Source organism: Pan paniscus, chromosome 6 (assembly GCF_029289425.2).
Source record: "Pan paniscus chromosome 6, NHGRI_mPanPan1-v2.0_pri, whole genome shotgun sequence".
Classification (NCBI taxonomy): domain Eukaryota; kingdom Metazoa; phylum Chordata; class Mammalia; order Primates; family Hominidae; genus Pan; species Pan paniscus.
Window position 1 is genome coordinate 152405965 of NC_073255.2, and position 7945 is coordinate 152413909.

Genomic DNA, 7945 nt, shown 5'->3' on the forward strand with positions numbered 1-7945 from the left:
GAATATGGATTTTCTGGTTGAAAAGAATAGAGCGGCAAACGGACAAATGTCGGCAAAAGAAACTTACTACTCATAACATTTATGCTTTTGCTTTTTCTGTATCAGATCTGCCATAGGTTTAACAGCTCATAAACTGAAGCTAACTTTCTGAATGATCTTTAATTCTTGAAAAGTAACCATAAACTAAAGAGGAAAAAATACTGATATATTAATCCTGGCAGCAGGCAGCAATTCTTGGCCCAAAAGCTTAATGGGGCTGAGCTGAATGGGACATAACAAGATGACTATCCTAACAAAATACAGTCTGTGTCCTCCGATGGATGAGGAATGTTCTTTCCCCATTCTCATTTGAACACAGGAGAACATAAAGTGCCAGTTAAACTAAGTAATGTTGCATAACTAAATTACAGGGGTTTTGTTCAGTTCTCCAATAGAGTATAAAGCTCCTCAAACTGGAAGTATGTTTTAATCAAGGGTCTGAGTAAGCAGTCCCTCATAGTTCTGCAATATCTGAGTTAATAGAAGTATTTTCTTTAGAATCCTCACCTCTGTAAAACTGCATTAACAAAAGCTATACACATATGAAAGTTATATAAAGAAAGTGGGCATATATTGGGCTTTTTGAGGTGAACTTTTAACTTTATTAAATAGCTTTGAAAGAAATGTGGAAAGAAATTAATTTGCAACTAGGTTTTAAGTAATTGCTTTTAAATTTTGCAAATGCAGTTATTTAATTTTGCTACCTGACTGGCATAATGCTTGTTTTTTGAATAGGGTTAAACAATTTACATGATGTATGATACAGCTTTGGAAAGCTTTTATTTGTTTTATTGGGTAATTTGTATTCGGTATGGGGGAGGTGATCTAAAGCTTTGCATTTAGTGATTGCAGAGGAGGCCCAAGCACACAAAAAATTCCTCACTTTATTTCACTGGGGTGAATCCATCATGATCCGGAAGGCTCACCTATAGATAAGATGGTTTGGCCTCAATAACACTTTGAGTCTTTATACTCTCTGGGGTTTTGCATACTCCTTTAGACACAGGTCTTTGTCATTAATGAGAGTCGCATGAGTGGATCCCTGAATGACACTTTGGAGAATGGTGGGACAAGTTTTTAACAAGCTAACCCTTCTGGCTATAACATAAAAGGGAACTCTGTGTTTAAGATAGTGTGGGAATAAAAGACAGAGGTAATTTGCACTGCCGAAGAAATAATTATTAGTTCCACATTGCTTTCCATGTGGTAGGTGGAGGAGAGGGGAAAGAATGTGTTCATGTCTAGGAAATCGCTGTTTATTTTTCTTGCTGATAATCTGTAAGATTAGGGATACCCTTCTAAAATTTCAGAGATTGCCCCAGCTGATTCTATGATGGCGCTTTAGAAAGAAATGTCAACAAATTTTTCTCTTGCTCATAATGACTGCCTATTTTAGAATAACTTTGATGCTATTGTACAGATAAATTCTCTGGATCTATATCTTACCAAAGGCACCCTCCCTACAAATGGGAGAGAGTATAAAGTGGATATGGTGCAAGGACAGGACTAGGAATTCAAGGGACAAAAATCTCCATTTTGCCTAAAAAAATACCGTGTTATTTTACACTATGTGACAGCTCCCTGGGTTTTCATATATTTAAAACCTGAGGTTCTGAGGTTAAATTATCCTTCCAATGTCACATAATTAGAAGCCAACTGGGGCCGAATGATGCTCTTCTGAAGTTAAATTATCACTGTACCTTCCATTACCCTATACTGCCTCTTACATTGACACACACTCTTCTGAGTAGTATTTATTTTTGTAATAACTAAGATAAAATTTAACTTTATTGTAAATGAACTACACATTCATCAAATTGAAACTGTACAAAAATAGTATTTTAGGTATTTTAGATGAGAATACAAAGATTTGACATTAATATTTATAATGATGTTTATTGATACTTTGAAAGAGAAATATGGCTGGTTAACCAAACTGATAAAAAATCTCAAACCTCACAATTTCTCAAATAAATACAACTGAAAACCAAAAGTTGCAGTATTTTCCTCTATCTTTAATTTATCCCTTATCATCCTTACAAGCGTATTCAGAGGAGTGAGTTCTTGCCTATCCCCTAGATGAAAAGGACAGACCAGAAGCTATTGGCTGGAAGGAAAAAAGGCAAGAGGTTACCAAAAATACTCTCTTTGCTTGGCTGCCACTCAGGTATTGGCAAATGATTATAGCTTGATCTTTCTCTTGGCAGCCCTTTTGGGTGCTTCAGAAGCCTGTATTGAGGTTGGGCTTCTCTCTCCTACAAAACCATGGCCTGCAGGAATGCATCTCTCTGAGTGTGAGGGGCTCCTCCTTCCAATAATATTACCTTGCCTCCAGGTTCCCTCTGGTGAAGTCTGTACACCTCCCCAGCATGCCTGGCCTTAATCACCTCGTGGCACTTCTGTCTCATATGATTCTTCTTTAGTTTCCATAACAAACTCAGACAACACTGCTCACTCCCATTAGTACCCAGCTAATTCCTCAAACTGGACATTTCTCAAGAGTAAATCAGATTCCGGTCCACTTGATCCTCCAACAGAATGAGACGCAACTCAGGATTTCCCATTTGCACAGAGAAGGTTACTTCATAAAATTTGAAAGGAGAAGCAGGTACTCCAGCTCTACCTCACTTAGAAGATGAGTTTGATACACAGAAAACTAGCAGCACCCTCCCAAAATAAAAATCTATTTACAACCATTTCTCCATCTGCTCTCTCAGCTTTTTTTTTTTTTTTTTTTTTTTTTTTTTTAGATAATCTATGTGGGTAAGAGATTTAGGAATCATCTAGCCAGGTCTTGGCAACCTACTTTTTGTAAATCCGGCAGAATGATCTGACTTATATCTCACTGACATTTATTATTTTAAAGCATTGAGCTAAATTTTCCTTTTAATATCTTGTTACAGATGTAATTCTCTCTACTTTTGAGAGTATGGTAAAATGTCCTTCTCAAAAATTGTTGACATGAATTTAAATGGAAAAACCTTCTGGCAATGTGAATTATAAATTTTCTAATGGCTATATTCTTTGATTTAAAAATTTTATTTCTGAAAATCCAGTCCAAGTATATAATCCTGAATGCAAAAAAAAACCTATACATAAAATCTGTCCTCAAAAATATATCAAAAACAACCTAGATAGAAACAACATGTAAGTGATTAAGTAAAGTAATAGAAACCCAGGTAATGAAATATTATACAAGCAGGAAAATGTTTATGAAGTTTATACAATAATAAGGAAAAGCAATGATAATTCATTAAAAAATGTAAAAGTTAGGCTTTAAATTTTTACCTGTAGTATAAAAATAATCATGTTAAAATGTTTTTTAAAAGAATCTCTCAAATATATTTGCATACATTTTTTAAAGTTCAGGAATGTACCGAAGTATTAACAGTGATTATCAATGAATGTTTTGATGTTAGCAAAGGTTTTCCTCTCCTTATTACTATGTATTTTAACATTTTCCTACACTAAGCATATATTTCTTTTAAAATGCTGCAAATAATAGTTAAAAAATAAATGCAGAGCATTAAAATTGAAAATAATAACCATGACACATTTTATCCTTGGAAGACATAATCTAAAATGCTTATTCCTTTCCCTTTTTCCACATCAAGTATGATTCTAAATCTTGTAGACTTTGCATCCAAAATGTCTTTAACCTCATTTTCTCTTTTCCAGGGCTTTAGCACTACTCTTACATATCCTCTTACTTCCTCTTACTCTTAACACCACAACCATTGTACCAGATTCCTAACCAGCCTCCTTGATTTCCAGATGTTTCTCTGACCTTGGTTCAAATCCTTTCTAGCTTTATGACTTTCAGGCATATTACTTATCATAGATAAGCATCAGTTTAACTCTTTATAAAAATATAAAGGTGGCTCATGCCTGTAATCCCAGAACTTTGAGAGGCCGAGGCAGGCAGATCACCTGAGGTCAGGAGTTCGAGACCAGCCTGGCCAACATAGTGAAACCCCATCTCTACTAAAAATACAAAACTTAGTCGGGCATGGTGGTGCGTGCCTGTAATCCCAGCTACTTTGGAGGCTGAGGCAGGAGAATCGCTTGAACCTGGGAGGCAGAGGTTGCAGTGAGTCGAGATTGTGCCACTGCACTCCAGCATGAGTGACAGAGCAAGACTCTATCTCAAAAACAAATATATATATATATATATATAAATTATATAATTCTACAGTTCTCTAAGGAGTATATAAAAAGAGGTTATATACCTCTTTTAGTGTTTGGCCAATAGTGGCTGTTCAATAAAGGCAGCTCTCATTATTATAATTTCAACTATGTTATTTTTCTGTACTTTTAATGTTGCTATGTTGTACACTTTAAAATACAGATTTTTGATACAGCCATTTAAGATCCTCCAAAATATGATATTAAGTACCTCTTCCACTTTATTTCACAAAATTGAACCCTCAGCTTCAAGCAAAGTGGACGACTTTCTGCTGCCTGGTCACACTCTTTTGTCCCTCCATGTTGGTGCCAAAACTTGGCTTATTCCCACAACTCCATTGATCCCTTTACCCTTTATTCCTCCCTGTCATGTTCCACCTTTCTGAAAGGTCATATCTTATCTGAAACCTTTCTGAACCCCAAAACCAAATTAGATTACTAATTTCTCTGAAACTTCATAATATTTTTCAATATCCTTAGGATATATAACATTCCATTCATCATCCTGGTTGGATAACTGATCGTCAGGGCTTAGCTTGAAAAGCAATGTCCTCAGAGAGGCTGCATCTGCCCAACCAAACTAAAGTAGGCCCTAGGCTACTATCATATTTTCCAGTATTTTTAGTTACTCAGTTTGTCTCCCTTCTTTTTTCCTACCACTTTGCCAGTAGATTTTTTTACTTCTCAAAAACAAAACTGTTTTCCTTAGCAGTCCCTAGTACTGTATCTTTCAAACAATAAATGTTCAATAATTGTATGAAATTGAATTGTCAAAAATGAAATCTGTATCATCTACACTAAAGTTGGTAAGAAAGCTCCTAATTTGAAAATTGTTACTAAAATCATAAGTTATCCTCTCCACATCAACATACACATTCAGCATTCACACACTCACATTTATTCACACACATTTGCACACATGCTATTCATAGACATTTACACACACCATTCACACATTAATTTATACACATACATCATTCACACATTCACAGACACCACTTGCCCACACACCCCATTCACACACTCACACTAATTCACATACACACTCATTCACACAAACACACCCCTCTGGGTTCTTGGTCTCTGCCATAATTTACATAATGTTCAGTGAGCAGGTATGGCAGGCACCAATTATAGGAAACTGGAAATGCTCTACCTGGAACTCTCAGTGGAAGCCATGATCTGTTGTATTTGGAATGTACAGAAAAGACCATGGAAAGAAAGGGAGAAAAAAACGGTGATGTGAATGTTAAGTAATAAACCTTTGGGAACAATAACACATTCAGTATAGCTCACTTGATAGTATAGTTTAGTAAAGTCTGACAGAGAATACAAACCAATGCAAAGTTAGAAAAAAATAGAAATTTAAAATATGAAGAGGAATTGTGCAGAATCTATAAAACTATAGCCTTCTTCAGCAAGAATTTTGTTGTTCATTTGAGACTTCTAGGAAACATAGTTTGGGTTTTTAAAAATATTTTCTTAGGGAAAAATAATATAAAAAGAAAATAGAGTAACAATTTTAATAAAAATATAAACCATAAAATAAATAGATAGCTATGTACTGTGTTTTAAAAGTTAATCGATACTAAATTCAAAAGCATAAAAAAGAAGCTGTCCCCCAATTACAGAATTCCACACTCAAATTGCTTCAAAAATACTTCTGAGTAAATAAAGATGCTTGTTCCTTCCAGAATCCTCACTGCAGCCCCTCAGCTTTTATCAGAAAACTTGAACACCTATTAACTCTTCTCTTCCTCTATCTGCACCCTCTGATACTCTTTAGATTTTTTTCCCGTCAGCATTTAAACACATTCAGTGTTTCCCACTATAATCAAAAGCCCTCCTCCAACACATTTATCTCCTATCTTCTAATTTTTCTCTCCCCTCCAAAATTATGTCAAAATTTTACAAAATTGGTTACACATTCTTTCTCCATTGTTCTCACCTTTTACTACCATGCCCTCTTTAACTTGAAATACATTAATTTTGTAATATTTCTACAATGACCTCTGTGGTAGGTTGAATAATACCCCCTCTCCAAATGCCCATGTTCTAATTCTGAGATTCTGTTAATATGTTACCTTAAATGGCAAGAGGGACTTTGCAAATATGATTAAATTTAATGATCTTAAGATGGGGAGGATAGTCTGGATTATGCAGGTGGGTCAAACGATGTAATCACATGTGGCCTTAAAATAGGCAGAGGGAAAAGCTGCTACAGGAGAGTAGCAGGAGATATGACATAAGAAAGAGGTTGGGGCCGGGTGCTGTGGCTTACAGTAACCCCAGCACTTTGGGAGGCCAAGGGGGGAGTGTCGCTTGAGCCCAGGATTTCAAGCCAAGCTTGGGCAACATAATCAGACCTCATCTCTGAAAAAAAAAAGAAAAGAAAAAATTAGCCAGGCAGGGTGGAGCACACCAGTTTTCCCAGCTACTTGGGAGGCTGAGATAGAAGGACTGCTTGAGCCCAGGAGGTTGAAGCTGCAGTGAGCCATGATCATGCCACTACATTTCAGCCTGGGCAGCAGAGTGAGACCCTGTCTCAGGAAAAAAAAAAAAAAAAAAAAAAAAAGAGGTGGTAGTGATTTGAGGAAAGTCAGGAGCCAAAAATTGCAGCCAATCTTTCGAAGCTAGAAAAGGCGAATAAATGAAGAAACGACAGGTGTGCTAAAATCTCAGAATTTACCACTATGGAATTCATCCATGTATTTCAAAACCACTTATACCCCAAAAGCTATTAAAATAAAAAAATATATATTTTTAAAGCTAGTAAAGGCAAAGAAACAGATTCTCCCCTAGAGACTTCAGAAGGAGTCTGCCCTGCCAACACCTTTACTTCAATCCAGTAAAGCTGATTCCAGACTTCTGGTCTCCAGAACTGTAAGTGAATAAATTTGTGTTGTTTTAAGCTGCCAAATATGTGCTAATTTATTACAGCAGCAATAGGAAGATAATACAGCCCCATACAGTAAGTCAAATGGAGGACAACTCCTAGTCTTCCCTTAGTTTTCACTAGCAACCTCTTAGCTCTTTAAATACCACTAGGCTTTTTATTAGATCTTTGGCTGATTCTTCTCAGACTTCTTTGCTTACTCCTCCCTTTCTACCAAAATAGTACATGTTAGAGTTTCTTGAGACTCAGTCAATTTTTTTTTCTTTTTCCAAGTCTTATATCTCCTCAGGAAAACACAGCACCACTGAGTGCTTTGGCAACCTATAGAGAACTTCAATCTTTGGTCACAGCATTAAGAGCTCTTGGTTTCATAGTCCCATGAGCCCTCTTTAAAATGGCCTAAAGACTCCATCTAAAACCACACCATTTTTCACTCTCTAAGCAATCATATCTACTCTGAAATCTCTTGAAAGCCATATCCCAAGCCCATCTGCTTGGCTACAAGTATATACACCTGCTTACTTTAGTTCCCTACTCAATTATCACACAGACATCCCAAATTTAATGTATCTACAACTGAACACATTCCTTTCCTTCAAGCTTGTTTTATTTCCAGTATTAATAATCTCAACAAAAGGTACCACCAGGTTTTCTAATCGAAAACTTGGGATTTGTTTTATATGTCCCCTTTCCTCCCCTACCATATACAATCAACTACCAAGTCTGATCAAGTCTGCCACCTAAATGCCTATTATGGCCAATATCAATGAAACTAATCTAGTTCAAATCACAATCTCAGATATGACTAAATGAATGCAGTGGCCT

General features: G+C 36.1%; 1 non-coding gene across 1 annotated transcript; it reads right to left on the reverse strand.

Moving 5' to 3' along the window:
• Positions 1-7393: 7393 nt before the first annotated feature.
• Positions 7394-7521, reverse strand: LOC112440579 (small nucleolar RNA SNORA25). Its single transcript, XR_003028609.1, has one exon. It is a non-coding gene; the product is annotated as a small nucleolar RNA SNORA25 (small nucleolar RNA).
• Between the last annotated feature and the right edge of the window lie 424 nt (positions 7522-7945).